The 17,326-nt window shown below is 48.1% G+C and overlaps 1 pseudogene; it reads right to left on the reverse strand.

The window, feature by feature from the left end:
* Positions 1-14,114: 14,114 nt before the first annotated feature.
* LOC144503185 (U2 spliceosomal RNA) lies at positions 14,115-14,321 on the reverse strand (annotated as a pseudogene).
* Positions 14,322-17,326: the final 3,005 nt, after the last annotated feature.

Raw genomic sequence — 17,326 nt, forward strand, 5'->3', positions numbered from 1 at the left:
GAACGTGCAAACTCCACACAGACAATGACCCAATCCGGGAATCGAACCTGGGACCCTGGTGCTGTGAGGCAGCAGTGCTAACCACTGTGCTACCGTGCTGCTTAATATATGCAATTTTTCAAAATTTTAATATTATTTGTAATGTCCCTTTAGTGACAACATTGCATAATTATCTGCAATAACATGCTTTATGTAATACATAACAGCTGAACCTGTTATTCGTCTCCTCTTATTAATAACAGACAGCATGCTGTGACTGTGGGTAACTTGCTGAATCAGCTGAATCTATTGAATGAGCTACATAAAGAATTTAACAGCACAAGAATATGCAGCCACCAACTGCCACTTATTCAGGTGGCACGGTGGTTAAGTTCTGCTGCCTCACAGTGCCAGGGGACCTGGGTTCGATTCCCGGCTTAGATCACTGTCTGTATGGAGTTTGCACGTTCTCCCCGTGTCTGCGTGGGTTTCCTCCGGGTGTTCCGGTTTCTCCCCCACAGTCCAAAGATGTGCGGGTTAGGTGGATTGGCCATGCTAAATTGCCTCTTAGTGTGAGGGGGACTCGCTAGAGTAAATGCATTGGGGTAGAGCCTGGGTGGGATTGTGGTCGGTGCAGTCTCGATGGGCTGAATAGCCTCCTTCTGCACTGTAGGATTTTATGATCTATAATTATTCACTCAGGAAACCCCATCCGCCATACCCCTTCAGGGGGTCAGTGAGGGAGAGCGAACACTTCATGGGTTCATGAAGGGTTCATGAAGGGCAGGTCATGTTTGACTAATTTGGTGGAATCCTTTGAGAACATTACATGTGCAGTGGACAATGGGGAACCTGTGGATGTGGTGTATCTGGATTTCCAGAAGGCATTTGACAAGGTGCCGCACCAAAGACTGCTACATAAGATAAAGGTGCACGGTGTTACGGGTAATGTATTAGCATGGATAGAGGATTGGTTAACTAACAGAAAGCAAAGAGTGAAGGCAAATGGGTGTTTTTCTGGTTGGCGATCAGTGACTAGTGGTGTGCCTCAGGGATCAGTGTTGGGACTGCAATTGTTTACAATTTACATGGATCATTTGGGGTTGGGGACCAAGTGTAGTGTGTGGCAGAGCAAAGCGTGCAGAGGACGCTGAATGTCTGCAAAGGGATATAGATAGTCTAAGTGAGTGGGCGAGGGTCTGGCAGATGGAGTACAAGGTTTGTAAATGTGAGGTCATCCATTTTGGTAGGAATAACAGCAAAATGGACTCTTATTTAAATGGTAAAAAATTGCAGCATGCTGCTGTGCAGAGGGACCTGGGTGTCCTTGTGCAAGAATCACAAGGAGTTGGTTTGCAGGTGCAGCAGGTAATTAAGAAGGCAAATGGAATTTTGTCCTTCATTGCTAGAGGGATGGAGTTTAAAAACAGCGAGGTTGTGTTGCAGCTGTATAAGGTGCTGGTGAGGCCACACTTGGAGTACTGTGTACAGTTTTGGTCTCCTTACTTGAGAAAGGATATACTGGCACTGGAGGGGGTGCAGAGGAGATTCACTAGGTTGATTCCAGAGTTGAGAGGGTTGGCTTATGAGGAGAGAATGAGTAGACTGGGGCTATACTCATTGGAATTCAGAAGAATGAGGGGAGATCTTATCGAAACATATAAGATTATGAGGGGAATAGATAAGATAGAAGCAGGGAAGTTGTTTCCAGTGGCAGGTGAAACTAGAACCAGGGGGCATAGCCTCAAAATAAGGGAAAGCAGATTTAGGACTGAGTTGAGGAGGAACTTCTTCACAGAAACGGTTGTGAATCTGTGGAATTCCCTGCCCAGTGAAGCAGTTGAGGCTACCTCATTGAATGTTTTTAAGGCAAGGATAGATACATTTATGAACAGTAAAGGAATTAAGGGTTATGGTGAGTGGGCGGGTAAGTGGAGCTGAGTCCACAAAAAGATCAGCCATGATCTTATTGAATGGCGGAGCAGGCTCGAGGGGCCAGATGAACTATTCCTGCTCCTAGTTCTTATGTTCTTATGTAACACCTCAGTGAGGGATTATGCAGCCAATCTGTGACACAGCAAGCGAGTGCATCAACCCCCAACGGGAACCAGTTCTCCAGACAGTCAACAGGATTCACTGATGATTGCGAAGCCCTTACCCTCTCACCTCAGCAGCCAAGGTGGGTCAGAATGAATCCATCCCTTGTCAGTCTGCATGAACTGGGATATTTCATTCAGAGAATCACACAGTGCAGAAGAGGACCTTCAGCCCATCTGCACCGACACATGAGAAACACCAGACCTCGCACCTAACCCCATTTGCCCGCCCTTGGCCCATAGCCTTGAATGTTATGACGTGGCAAGTGCTCATCCAGGTACTTTTTAAAGGATGTGAGGCATCCCGCCTCCAGCACCCTCCCAAGCAGCGCATTCCAGACCCTCACCACCCTCTGGATAACAACTTTTTCCTCACATCCCCCCTAAACCTCCTGCTCCTCACCTTGAACCTGTGTTCCCTCGTGACTGACCCTTCAAATAAGAGGAAGAGCTGCTCCCTATCCACTCTGTCCATGTCCCTCATAATCTTGTACACCTCGATCAGGTCACCCCTCAGTCTTCTCTGCTCCAATGAAAACAACCCAAGCCTATCCAACCTCTCTCCATAACTTAAATGTTCCACCCCAGGCAGCATCCTGATGAATCTCCTCCTTCTCTAATCATCTAATATAGTGTGGGAGGATAATGTGGGAAAATGTGAACTTGTCCATTTTGGCAGGAAGAATAGAAAGCAGCATGTTATTTAAATATGAGGTGCAGAGGGATCTGGGTGTCCGGGTACATGAACCACAAGAAGTTAGTCTGCCGGTATGGCAAGTGATTAGGAAGGCAAATGGAACGTGGTAAGGGCATGGAATGCCCTGCCTACAGCAGTAGTGGACTCGCCAACATTAAGGGCATTTAAATGGTCATTGGATAAACATATGGATGATATTGGAATAGTGTAGGTTAGATGGGCTTTGGATTAGTTTCACAACATCGAGGGCCAAAGAGCCTGTACTGCACTGTAATGTTCTAGGTTCTATGTTTATTGTGAGGGAATGGAATGTAAAAGTAGGGATAAAACCATAAGAAACAGGAGCAGGAGTAGACCATTCAGCCCTTTGAACTTGCTCCGCCATTTAATCATGGCTGATCTAACACTCACTTAGTCCACTTTCCTGTCTTGTCTCCATAACACTTAATTCCCCCACTCATTAAAAACCTATCAATCTCAGCCTTGAGAATGTTCCAAGTCTCGGCCCCTTCACAGCTTCCTGGGGCAAAGATTTCCAAAGATTCTTTGAGAGAAGAAATTCTTCCTCAAATCCGTCTTCAATGAGCACCCCCTTATTCTGCGACTCTGCACTCTGGTCCTACACTCTTCCATGAGTGAAAACATCCTCCCAACATTTACCCTGTCTAACCCCCTAAGAATCCTCTATGTTTCAATCATATCACTTCTCATTTGTCTGAACTCTAAGAAGTACAGACCCTACCTGTTTAATCTTTCCTCATATGGCGGTCCCTTCATACCCAGGATCATCCGAGTAAACCTCCTCTGTACTGCCTCCAGTGATAACATATCTTTCCTTAAATAAGGCGACCAAAACTGTACACAGTATTCTAAATGTGGCCTCACTAGTACCTTGTACCATATAATCCCTACAGAGCAGAAAGAGGCCATCCAGCCCATCAAGTCTGTACTGACTCTCCGAAAGGTCATCCCACCCAGGCCTTGCCCTCTGCTCTATCCCCACACATTTACCATGGCCAATCCACCTAACCTCCACATCTTTGGACAGTTGCAGCAACACCTCTTTGCTTTTATACTCCAGCCCCTATTCATGGCTTTGGGGAGGTAATTGCAGAGTGGGCCCCACACTCTGGAATTCCTTGATCCAACACCTGTATCTTATTTATTGTCCCCATTTTTTGGCCATATATTTACTTCTCTGATTATTCCACTCTGAGGCTCAGTGTCCATTTTTCCCTTGTGCCTCTGCGAAGCACCTTGGGACACTTTGTACATTAAAGCCTCTGTTATTTAGTCTTACTGTGTACACCTACCTACATAACAGCAACACTGCACTTCAATAGCTGCGAGTGAATTTGGAACATCCCATGGATGTAAGAAAGTTGTATCTTTCTGAACATTTACACTTAATTTTGGAAAGCAGCACCATAGAATGATATGGCACAGAGGGAGGCCATTTGGCCCATTGGCCTTGTGCTGGCTCTTTGGCAGAGCTACCCAATTAATCGCAGCACCCGTCGCCCTGCAATCCTTTTTCTATTCTGCACCCTCTCCCACATTCTGCACCCTCTCCTTTCCCTCTCCTTTCCATCTCTATGATGATATGCTTTGTCTGTATAGCGCGCAAGAAGTTAAAAGTTAAAGTTAGTTTATTTATTAGTCACAATTAGGCTGACATTAACACTGCAAGGAAGTTACTGTGAAAATCCCCACACTCCAGCGCCTGTTTGGATACACTGACGGAGAATTTAGCACAGCCAATGCATCTAACCAGCACGTCTTTCGGATTGTGGGTGGAAACCGGAGCACCCAGAAGAAACCCACGCAGACACGGGAAGAACGTGCAAACTCCGCACAGACAGTGACCCAAGCCAGGAATCGAACCCAGGTCCCTGGCACTGTAAGGCAACAATGCTAACCACTGTGCCACCCCAACAATACTTTTCACAATACACTAATAAATGTGACAATAATAAATCAAACCAAATCTACATTTATTCATCATACCCAATGTCAAAGATTATATTGCCCCAGGGGATGGGGGGATGTGGTAGGGGGGGCGGGGTGGTCAGGATTCATGTCAAAGCTTTCATCTTCACTTAACATTTGCAAAATTGTCTTTGTCCGGGAGTTAAAGTCATTCTCAGTTCCATCACTCATGGATGTAGCACTGCTTCAGAACAAGCCTGTGCCCTTGAGTAAGCTACAACCAGAACCAAGTCTAACCCTACTCTGCTGTTCCGAAAGGGAGGGAAATGTGGAACCGAAAACTGGAAGAATAAATACAAGGGTTGGAAGCCAATGAGAAACTCGCCCAATCCGTCCAAACAAACACAGCTGTCCATCAACAATCTGTTATGAATAAAACTTTATTGCTTTGAGATCAGGCCACCAGCAACAAAAATAAACCAGTTTGAACAGAAACTGGAGGGTTGCCTGCTGTGTGTGTAACACCAACTTTTACAGATGCACCATAGAAAGCATTCTTTCTGGTTGTATCACAGCTTGGTATGGGCTCCTGCTCTGCCCAAGACCGCAAGGAACTACAAAATGTCGTGAAAGTAGCCCAATCAATCACGCAAACCAGCCTCCCATCCATTGACTCTGTCTACACTTCCCGCTGCCTCGGCAAAGCAGCCAGCATAATTAAGGACCCCACGCACCCCCGACATTCTCTCCTCCACCTTCTTCTGTCGGGAAAAAGATACAAAAGTCTGAGGTCACGTGCCAAGAACAGCTTCTTCACTGCTGCCATCAGACTTTTGAATGGACCTACCTTCCATTAAGTTGACCTTTCACTACACCCTAGCTATGACTGTAACACTACATTCTGCACCCTCTCCTTTCCTTCTCTATGAACGGTATGCTTTGCCTGTATAGCATGCAAGAAACACTGTATACCAATACATGTGACAATAATAAATCAAATCAAATCAAACCAACCTCACAAAGCGTGGGCACAAACATTCATTACAACTCCATTCAGTCTTCCTGTTCTTTAGCTATCTGTACAATGATTGATATTGACTTGTCATTAGAATCAAGCTGGATACATCACAGTCAGCTAATCTAATATTGCCTATCGCTCAAAGTCAAAGTGAACACCTCAGAATAAAAGTAACAGGAGCAAGAGGGAGCCAGGCAACCCTTCAAGCCTGCCATTCAGCAAGACCATGGCTGATCTTCCATCTCAATTCCACCTCCTTCACTATCCCCGTATCCCTTAATTTCCTCAGCACCCAAAGATCTAGCGATCTCTGCTTTAAACACACTCAATGGCTGAGCCCCCGGGATAAAGAATTCCAAAGATCCACTAGCCTCTGAGTGGAGAAATTTCTCCCTATCTCAGTTCTAAATGGCTGACTTTTCATTCAGAGACTGTGACCGTCCCGTCCCCCGCCCCCCCCCCCCCCCCCCCCCCCCCCCCATGGGCCTCGCTCGTCCCGAAACCATAAAATCCCACCCAAGGTCAATGGACCTTCCTATTGCCCGCCCCGCAACTTTTCTGTTGGGTCAGGGTGGGAGATGTGCGTCTGCGGCCTTGAACGGGGATTTGCGCATGCGTGGGGAATGCATGCGCATCTCTCAGAGCTGGAGAACGGTCGCCGGTCAGACCACACTGGAAACCGGCAGGAAGGCAGGGAAGTAATTTAAATCTTTTTTGCATGTATTTGAAATATGTTTATTAGTTAATTATCGGGACCATTGAATCTCCCATCGCCAGGAGTATTTCATTCCGACGGGGTCCAGACTAGCTCCCCACGTTCAGGGATCTAGCGGGAGACCCGCCAGAATGAAGGGGAGGGCAATAGGGCCCCCCCACCCAGGGGGTCAGGTGGTGGGGGGTGGTGCCCCCTGGGCATGGGCACCATGGCAGTGCCAGCTTGTGCCCCCTAGCACTACCCAAGGGGCAAAGTGCCCGTGTCCAGGGGACACCTTGGCACTGCCCATTGGGCATTGGGCAGTGCCAAGGGGGTGGGGCCTACTGTGGGCGGAGCCTCAGGATGATTGCCGGGGATGGGGGGTCCTGCTGCCACTCTGTCTGGCAATCGGTCTGGAATGGAGGGAGGGCAATGATTGGGGTGGGCTGGGGGGGAGAGGGGTGGGGGTGGTCTGTCGGGAGGCACTGCCTCCGGGAGGGGGGCCCTGACCTGGGGGGGGGGGCGGTCAGCGGGGACCGGGTCTGCCGCGGTGAGGAGGTGGTGGGATTGCCTCTGCTGGCGGGTGGGGGTGGGGGGAGGGTGGGGGGAGGCCTGTGGGCTGGACATCGGGGCGCTCCGGGGCGGGGGGGGGGTGTCAGGGCTGGCCCGGGAATTGCTGTGGGGGCCACGATCGGGCCGTGTGGGGATGGGTGGATGAGGTACACCGCGGGGGGCCCGAGCTGGCCAGCAAATGGGGAGACTGACAGATTGGAGCCACTGCACATGCGCAGAGTTCCAAAACTGTCAAACTCCGGCGCGAATAGGCCCCGCCCCCCCTAGGTTTCTAATGAGATTCATGACTGGGACCTCTGCAGTGCACAGAGTGCGGAGATTCAGGTGAGAAGCTGAACTGAGAAAACAGCCGGGGTTTAGAATAGTCCTCCCACCAATTCAGCGCTTTTGGGAGAATCGCGGCCAATGTGCAGGGGTGTGGGGAAAAGTCAGGAGAGTGGCACTAATTCACGCTGCACGTTTGGAGAGCTGGTACAGACACAATGGGCCGAATGGCCTCCTGTGCTGTAATTCTGTGATTTGGAAACCCTGATCTGCAGTTGCCAGATCTCAAGGTCAGTCATTTACTCTTTGGGTGATAACAGGGGCGCTATCACAAGCAACTGCCCCTCTGCTGCAGATGCAACACCGCCCCGCGGTGCTGGAATCAAATAGCGGCGGGTACTGCTGATATTTCCAGTGCTGGTGGAAATAACTTGCCAGTAATTAAGAGGGTTTTTCATTTAATCTTCTTAAAGGGCATCAATCTTCACTGACTGCTGAGTGAGACGTTGAGTCATTCTGCCTACTTGAAAAATTGACCAGAATTTTCTGGCTGCTCATGTTGGCGGGATCTTCCAGTCCCGCTGATGGCACACCCCCGCTGCGTGAGTCCTGGCGGGGGTGGGGTGCAGTCAATGGGAAATCCCACTACAGCGGCGGGACCGGAAGATCCTGCTGCCTGCAAACATCAAAAAACAGGCAGGCAGGTGGGTCAGAAAACCCCCGCCATTCACTCCGCTTCTCTCTCCACAGATGCTGCCAGACCTGTTGAGTATTTTCTGGGGGGTTTTTTATTTCAGATTTCCAGCATTCACCATATTTGGCACAATCATAGAAACCCTACAGTCCAGAAGGAGGCCATTTGGCCCATTGAGTCTGCACCAACCACAATCCCACCTAGTCCCTATCCCCGTAGCCCCACATATTTACCCTACCAGTCCCCTTGGCAGTAAGTGGCAATTTTAGCACAACCAATCAACTTGACCCGCATATCTTTGGAGTGTGGGAGGAAACCGGAGCACCCGGAGGAAACCCACGCAGACACGGGGAGAACGTGCAAACTCCACACAGACAGTGACCCAAGCTGGGAATTGAATCCGGGAACCTGGAGCTGTGAGGCAGCAGCGCTAACAACTGCGCCACCGTGCCGCCCACGGATTCCTGATCTGTTCTGAGTCCACTGGTCAAGATGGGTTTAGCATTTGGCTCTCCACACTTTTCAATGCCCAATATTTGGGGTTGGGGATGGGACAAGGCAACAGCCAGGGATCCCACTTTGCAACAGCGATCTCCAACTGCTCTTCTCTGGGAATGTGCAAGTGTGACAAGACCACCCAGAACCCAGTGACAATCCGACTTAGACATACACAGGTCCCTTGGGGCAAGGGGACCAGGCAACTAAGTGACTACATCCCACAACAGGAGGGAACGAGGGAGTTTGAGACTATCATTTAGAGTCATAGAGTCATAGAGGTTTACAGCATGGAAACAGGCCCTTCGGCCCAACTTATGTTGCCCTTTTTTTAACGACTAAGCTAGTCGCAATTGCCCGCGTTTGTCCCATATCCCTCTATACCCATCTTGCCCATGTAACTGTCTAAATGTTTTTTAAAAGACAACATTGTACCCGCCTCTAATATTACACCTGGCAGCTTGTTCCTGACACTCACCACCCTCTGTGTGAAAACAATTGCCCCTCTGGAACCTTTTGTATCTCTCCCCTCTTGCCTTAAACCTATGCCCTCTAGTTTTAGACTCCCCTACCTTTGGAAAAATATATTGACTATCTAGCTGATCTATGCCCCTCATTATTTTATAGATCTCTACAAGCTCACCCCTAAGTCTCCTACGCTCCAGGGAAAAAATGTCTCAGTTTATCCAGCCTCTCCTTATAACTCAAACCCAAGTCCTGGTAGCATCCTAGTAAATCTTTTCTGCACTCTTTCTAGTTTAATAATATCCTTTCTATAATAAGGTGACCAGAACTGTAAACAGTATTCCAAGTGTGGCCTTACCAATGTCTTGTACAACTTCAACAAGACATCCCAACTCCTGTGTTCAATGTTCTGACCAATGAAACCAAGCATGTTGAATACCTTCTTCACCACTCTGTCCATCTGTGACTCCACTTTCAAGGAGTTATGAACCTTACCCCTAGATCTCTTTGTTCTGTAACTCTCCTCAACGCCGTACCATTAACTGAGTAAGTCCTGCCCTGGTTCAATCTACCAAAATGTATCACCTCGCATTTATCTAAATTAAACTCCATCTGCCATTCGTCAGCCCACTGGCCCAATTGATCAAGATCCCATTGCAATCCGAGGTAACCTTCTTCACTGTCCACTGTGCTATTTGATACCACATAGCTGAGAATAATGGGTTGCAAGGACCTCAACGGAGTGGGGTCGACTCCAGAATGTGCACAATCTGTATCAAACAATGCCATATTCAAAACCATTCCCCACAATTCTTCAGATATAATTCTTTATGCACATTAAAATTGGCAATAAAATATACTGGGAAATTTCTGAAACAAAGGAATTGTGCTGATAGTTTGTTGAGTAATGCTTCTTCAAGGTTGAGATCAACTTACCTTATTGAGCACCTCCTTCACTGGACTCCATGCATTGAATATTGTAGGACTGGCGAAGTCTTGATTAATCCCCTGGTTGGAGGTGAGTTCTTGTATGCTTCACACTGTTCCAATTTCAATGTCCTTCCCCACTCTCCCTTTCTTTGTGTCCCTGTCTCTCTCTTTGTTCCTGTCCCTCTCTCCGTCCCAGTCTCCCTCTCCCTGCCTCTGTCCCCCTATCTCTCCCTCTCTCCCCTTTTCCTCTCTCTGTCCCTGTCTGTCTCTGTCCCTGACTCTCCCTCTCTGACCTGGGCTGGTGTGTAAACAGACACTTAACGCCTCCACTTGACATTTTACATTCAGTCTGTGGGACACCTGCAACACCTGTGTGTAATGAAATTCTACTGTGTGTTTTTGGTACAGGGTAACCTGTCGTGTGTCGTTCAACCGCCCCCCCCAAAAAGTAACCAGTCGAGCAGCAATTACCTATTGAGAGGAGAGAACTGCTTCTTTCTATTTCTAGTCAGCTGTGTCTACTCAAAACAAATCAATTAATATTCAGTCTCAAACAGCAACAAACAACAGCTGCTGCAAAGGGAGTTCTTTTCAAATCCTTCACTCTGTAACTCATCCATAGATCTTTGTAACAAAACATTTTTATTCTCCTGATTCATAGGAATTAGGAGCAGAAGTAGGCAAATTCAACCCTTCGAGCCAGCTCCGCCATTCAATCAGATCATGGCTGATCTCTCCCTGGTCTCAAATCCACCCCCCCACCTGTTCCCCATATCCCCTTATCCCTTTTTTTATCAGAAATATGCCTATCCCCTTCTTGAAACCATCCAATGATTCAGACTCCACCGCGCTATGGGGCAGCGAGTTTCACAAATTCACCACCCTCTGCGAGAAGTAAAAGATTCTAACAGGATTAGACAGGGTAGATGCAGGGAGGATGTTCCTGATGGTGGGGAGTCCAGAACTAGAGGTCACAGCCTGAGGATTCGGGGTGGACCATTTAGGATGGAGATGAGGAGACATTTCTTCACCCAAAGAATGGTGAGCCTGTGGAATTCATTACCACAGGAAGTAGTTGATGCCAAAACATTGAATGTATTCAAGAGGCAGCTGGAAACAGCACTTGGAGCGAATGGGATCAAAGGTTATGGGGAGAAAGCAGGATTAGGCTATTGAGTTGGACGATCAGCCATGATCATAATGAATGGCGGAGCAGGCTCGAAGGGCCGAATGGCCTCCTCCTGCTCCTATCTTCTATGTTTTAAATCTACCGCCTCTCAACCTATACCTGTGACCTCTTGTTCGAGATTGCCCCATAAGGGGAAACATTTGGTCTACATTTACTCGATCAATCCCTTTTAGAATTTTATATACCTCGATCAGATCCCCTCGCATTCTTCTAAACTCCAGCGAGTACAACCCCAAACTGTTTAATCTCTCCTCGTACGTCAACCCCTTCATCCCCAGAATCAATCTGGTGAACCTTCTCTGAACTGCCTCCAATGCCACCACATCCTTCCTCAAATAAGGAGACCAAAACTGGACACAATAATCCAGATGTGGTCTCACCGACGACCGATACAATATACAGTCACCTCTGTACATGTTGCTGGTGGACCCACATCATCCACAAAGCATCGAGTGAAGTTTGCTCTCTCTCAGCACCAACAACATGCATTTATATAACGCCTTTAACAGGGCTAAATGTCCCAAGGGGCTCCATCACAGCAGTAGCAAACAAAATTTGACACCAAGCCACGTAAGGAGATATTAAGACAGGCAGCCAAAAGCTTGGTCTGAGAGATACGTTTCGAGGAACGTCTTAAAGGAGAGAGAGGAGGAGGTTAGAGAGGGAATCGTGGAGTTTGGGAGCTGAGCGGTCAAAGACATGGCCGCCAATTGTGGAGCAATTAAGAATGGTGGATGCACAATTGGGGGAGCACAGAGGGTTGTTGGGCTGGGGTGGGGATGGGGGATATGGAAATAGGGAGGAGCGGGACCATGGCGGGATTGGAAAAGCTGGATTCTCACTTGCGCTGGGAAGACTCGGGATCCCTTTAAAAATGGCAGCCGGGACCGGGATTCTGGGATTTCTGACCCCATCCCATAGCTTTCCAGTTTTCCAGAATGTCTTTTAAGAGTGTGGCTGGCCCAGGTCGCAAGCCCACATTCCGGATATTCGGGACATTCCGGACATTGGCAGGTCTTCATGCTTCACAATTCTCTTGGAATGGGGCCAACATTTCAATGTGTCGTCATTCACAGCCCCCCAGAGATGTCATCAACAATATTCTGCATGAGGGGTGCTTTTAAGTGTTCAAGTGTTCTCCTCATGCCCCCACATGCCATGGTAAGCCCCCAATCAATCCCCAAGACCCCTCATGCACCCCCATGCCAATGTATCCCCCCCCCGCCCCCCGCAAACAACTGTGAGATTACACTTGATGCCACCTTTGTGTGGGGAGTGTTGTGAATGGTTTCTTTTATTCATTTGTGGGACATGGGCGTCGCTGGCTGGCCAGCATTTATTGCCCATCCCTAGTTGTCCTTGGAGGGCAGTTGAGAGTCAACCACATTGCTGTGGCTCTGGAGTCACATGTAGGCCAGACCAGGTAAAGATGGTAGATTTCCTTCCCTAAAGGACATTAGTGAACTAGATGGGTTTTTCTGACAGTGGTTTCATGGCCATCAGTAGATTCTTAATTCCAGATTATTTTTTTTATTGAGTTCAAATTCCACCATCTGCCGTGGCGGGATTCGAAACCGGGTCCCTGGAATATTAGCTGAGTTTCTGGATTAATAGTCTAGCGATAATACCACGAGGCCATCGCCTCCCCTGTGTTCATAATCTCATGGATAGTCCTTGTTGTTTCTCCAAGTGTAATTTATCATTTGCAACAATTACAATTTCCCATTAATTCATCTGTAATTTACATTGATTTTGGTTCATGTTAACAAGGTTCAGAAAAGGGAATTGTGTTGGCAATTCCTTCAGTTGGGGGGTGGGTATATTTGGTAAATTTGGTTATTTTAGTTGACAGTTTACCCACCGGTATCATAACGAGGTATTGAGGCTTTGCCGGCATCATGTCCATCCTGAGAATTTACCCCTTTCTCTCCACAACCCCTTTTCCTCTCTTAATGTTCATCTTCTCAACCCTTCTCATTTCAGCTCCACTCCCACACTCGCTCTCTTACTCTCTCTTCCTCACAGTCTCGCCCTCACTCTCTTCCCCCTCTTCCCTCTCTCACCTGTCCCTCCTCACCATGCTCTCCACCGGCTCCTTCATGGCCTCCATCACCCATCCCTCCTCCTCCTTCTTACCTTCACCACCTTTCCCTTCCTGCTCTCCTCATCTCCCCTCTCCCCGTCTCGCCCATCTTGCCCTCTCGCCCTCTCTCCCCCCTCCCCATTTCCCCTCTCCCCCCTCTCCATCTCCCCTCTCCCCATCTCGCCCACCTTGCCCTCTCGCCCTCTCTCCCCCCCTCCCCATTTCCCCTCTCCCCCCTCCCCATCTCCCCTCTCCCCCATCTTGCCCTCTCGCCCTCTCTCCCCCCTCCCCATTTCCGCTCGCCCCCCTCCCCATCTCCCCTCTCCCCATCTCGCCCATCTTACCCTCTCGCCCTCTCTCGCCCCGCCCCATCCCCCCAATCCTCATTTCACCTTCTCACCCTCCCTCCCTCCCCCCCTTCCCATCTCGCCCTCCCCCATTCTCTCTCTTACCTCCCCCACCCCTCTCCTCTCCCCCATTTCCCATTGCTGTTTCTCCCTCTCCTCTCTCCCCTCTCCCATTCCCTTTCTTCCATCTCCCCATCTCCTTCCCTCCTCCCTCTCCTCTCTCCCATCTCTCTCCTCCTCACAATCTTTTCATCCTTCCCCTCTCCTCTCGCTCCTTCTTTCCCTCTCTCCCTTTGGTCTCCATCGCCTTCTCCCATCCTCTTTCTGTCACAGAATCATAGAATCCCTACAACGCAGAAGGAGGCCATTCGGCCCATCGAGCCTGCACCGACCACAATCCTATCTGGGCCCTATTTCCGTAACCCCACATATTTACCTTGCTAACCCCCCTGACACTAAGGGGCAATTTAGCACGGCCAATCAACCTAACCCACACATCTTTGGGCATCTTTGTCATTTCCCTCTCTCCTCCCTCTCTTTTTTTAAAATACTTTTCCAATTCAATCAAATCAAATCCAATTCAGAGTCTCAACAAGTTGAGACATTTCAGATCCAGGCTGACAAGACAGGGCAAGCGACCAAACCACCCTGTCCTGGGCCTGATCTACATGAGCCAAGCTGATTGGAGAAGTGGGAGGTTCCTCCTCCACGACTTGGGCTCATTTGCATCTTAGCCAAAAGGCCGAGATGCCGCTTTTAAAAATTGCTTCATATGAAACACATGAAGCCTCAGTGTAACCTAATGACCTCAACCAAGTGCAGGCGATCCATACTACACTTGATCTTAGCCAAAAGGCCGAGAAGTGATTTCACTAGATTATTTTATGGAGAAATGATCAAGCTGTACTGTACCAGTGCTGAGGGTATAAAAATGAAAAAAACTCCAGTAAAAATATATATCTTTTAAATAACCTCAGACTTGGTTTAACAAGATAACTAATGTCCATCTGTTCCAGAATTTCAAAATTACAGCCTCCTACAAAATGGCTTTTTGCATCATGAAATCTGTCACTCCGATAGATTAGTAAATGCACAAAGTGTTACTGAAATTAGTGAAAGCACTTAACAGAAGAGAGAATTTATCAGGCCTGTCAGAAAGACACAACAAGCCGACAGGCGGGTAAACTGCACAGCGCGGAGGGAGAGGCGTTAAATAGCAGAAATAATAAAGGTAAGCGAATTGTCTCCTCGCCAGCGAGGTTCCATTGTTCGTAACAAATTGAAAGGCTAAACCTTCGCACTCAGTCTTCTCGTACAGTCACCCCCTGTCCTTCCTCCCTGATGTCTCTGCTCAGGCATTTACAGCACAAAAAAGAACACCGTTAAGACCACCTGAATCACAAGTTTTGTGTCTTGAATGTGGCTAGGATAAGCATGAGATGTTTCACTTCAGGTATGATTCAAGTGACCCACTAGGGAGCTTTTATCAAACAAAAGTTCATTTAAGAATATAGTTAACATGTATAGTAAGAAAATTCGCAAGATCTTTTACCAATTACAGACACGAAACGAAACAACCATCACATTTGTCCCTGCTATCCACGTCATCCTGGTTTCTAAATCCTTTTAATTATTTTGTTCTTAATTACCCGTCCATTGCCTTCTTAAAAATCATGGATGCTGCTTTTGGAGATCAAACATTCGAACAACCCTCAATCCTCCCTTTTCATCTCACTTCTTATGTTGAGGGCATTGATCTCCATCTCCAATATTTGCTGCTTTGTTTCTGTGTTTCCTGGTTGAGTGAGTGGCAAACACGTAGTGGATTCAGTATAATGTATATAAGTGTTAAGTCATCCGCTCTGGACAGCGAAACAGAATGGCAGAGTATTATTTAAATGGTGATAATGATGATATGGAGATGTCGGCGTTGGATTGGGGTGGGCACAGTAAGTAGTCTCTCAACACCAGGTTAAAGTCCAACAGGTTTATTTGGTAGCACAAGCTTTCGCAGCATTGCCCCTTCATCAGGTCAGTTGGTACGTCATCAGGACCCACCTGATGAAGGAGCAGCGCTCCAAAAGCTCATGATACCAAATAAACTTGTTGGACTTTAACCTGGTGTTGTGAGACTTCTTAAATGGTGACAGATTGGGAAATGTTGATATACAAAAGGAATCGGTGTCCTTGTACAGCAGTCGCTGAAGGCAAGCGTGCAGGTACAGCAAGCAGTTGGAAGGGCAAACGCTATGTTGGCCTTCATTGCAAGAGGTCTTGAGTACAGGACCAAGGATGTCTTACTGCAGCTGTTCAGGGCCTTGGTGAGACCACAACTAGAGCAGTTTAGGTCTCCTTATCTAAGAAATGATGTACTTGCCATAGAGGGAGTGCAGTGAAGGTTCATCATACTGATTCCTGGGATGGTTGGATTGTCGTATGAAGAGAGATTGGGTCGACTGAGCATGTATCCACTGGAATTTAGAAGATTGCGGTTGATTGGCCATGATAAATTGCATCACGGTAGCGCAGTGGTTAACACTGCTGCTTCACAGCACGAGGGACCCGGGTTCGATTCCCGGCTTGGGTCACTGTCTGTGCGGAGTTTGCAAGTTCTCCCCGTGTCTGCGTGGGTTTCCTCCGGGTGCTCCGGTTCCCTCCCACATTCTGAAGGACGTGTTGCTTAGGTGCATTGGCCCGAACAGGCGCCGGACTGTGGCGACGAGGGGAATTTCACAGTAACTTCATTGCAGTGTTAATGTAAGCCTTACTTGTGACTAATAAATAAACTTTAACTTTATTTTAAATTGCCTTCACTGTCAGGGGGATGGGGAGGGTAAATATGCGGGGGTCACGGAGATAGGACAGGACAGGACCTGGGTGGGATTGTTGTCGGTGCAGGCTCGATGGGCCAAATGGCCTCCTTCTGCACTGAAGACTCTGTGATCTAATTGAAACATATAAAATTCTGACAGGGCTGGACAGACTGGACGCAGGGGTGCTGTTTCCTCTGGCTGGGGGGTTTCTAGAACAAAGGGTCTCAGGATATGGGGTAGATCATTTAGGACTGAGATGAGGAGAAACTTCTTCACTCAGAGGGTGTTGAACCTGTGGAATTCTCCAGCACAGAAGACAAATCAGTGAATATATTGACAAGGGAAATAGATTTCTCGACTCTAAAGGCATCAAGGGGTATGGGGAGAGTATTTTTGAGATTAGAGGATCAGTCATGATCATACTGAATGGCAGAGCAGACTCAAAGGGCTGAATGGCCTCCTCCTGCTGCCGATATTGTGTGTGTCACACAGCAGGTGGCAGAATGGCTCTGCACAATCATGTTTTACTCTGCACATCACCACCATCTGCTGGCCCAGACCTGGTATTGCAGAAATAAATATTGCGAGAATGGCCATGATAAATTGCATCACGGTAGCGCAGTGGTTAGCACTGCTGCTTCACAGCACGAGGGACCCGGGTTCGATTCCCGGCTTGGGTCGCTGTCTGTGTGGAGTTTGCAAGTTCTCCCCGTGTCTGCGTGGGTTCCCACCGGGTGCTCCGGTTTCCTCCCACAGTCTGAAAGACGTGCTGGTTAAGGCGCATTGACCCGAACAGGCGCCGGACTGTGGCGATTAGGGGAATTTCACAGTAACTTCATTGTAGTGTGAATGTAAGCCTTACTTGTAACACTAATAAATATACTTTAAATGTGGTCATTTGCACGAACCAGAACAGGTAAAGTTTATTTTATTAGTGTCACAAGTCAGCTTACATTAACACTGCAATGAAGTTACTGTGAAAATCCCCCAGTCGCCACACTCCAGCGCCTGCTCAGGTACCCTGAGGGAGAATTTAGCATGGCCAATCCACATAACCAGC

This window comes from Mustelus asterias, chromosome 13 (assembly GCF_964213995.1).
Source record: "Mustelus asterias chromosome 13, sMusAst1.hap1.1, whole genome shotgun sequence".
Lineage (NCBI taxonomy): Eukaryota > Metazoa > Chordata > Chondrichthyes > Carcharhiniformes > Triakidae > Mustelus > Mustelus asterias.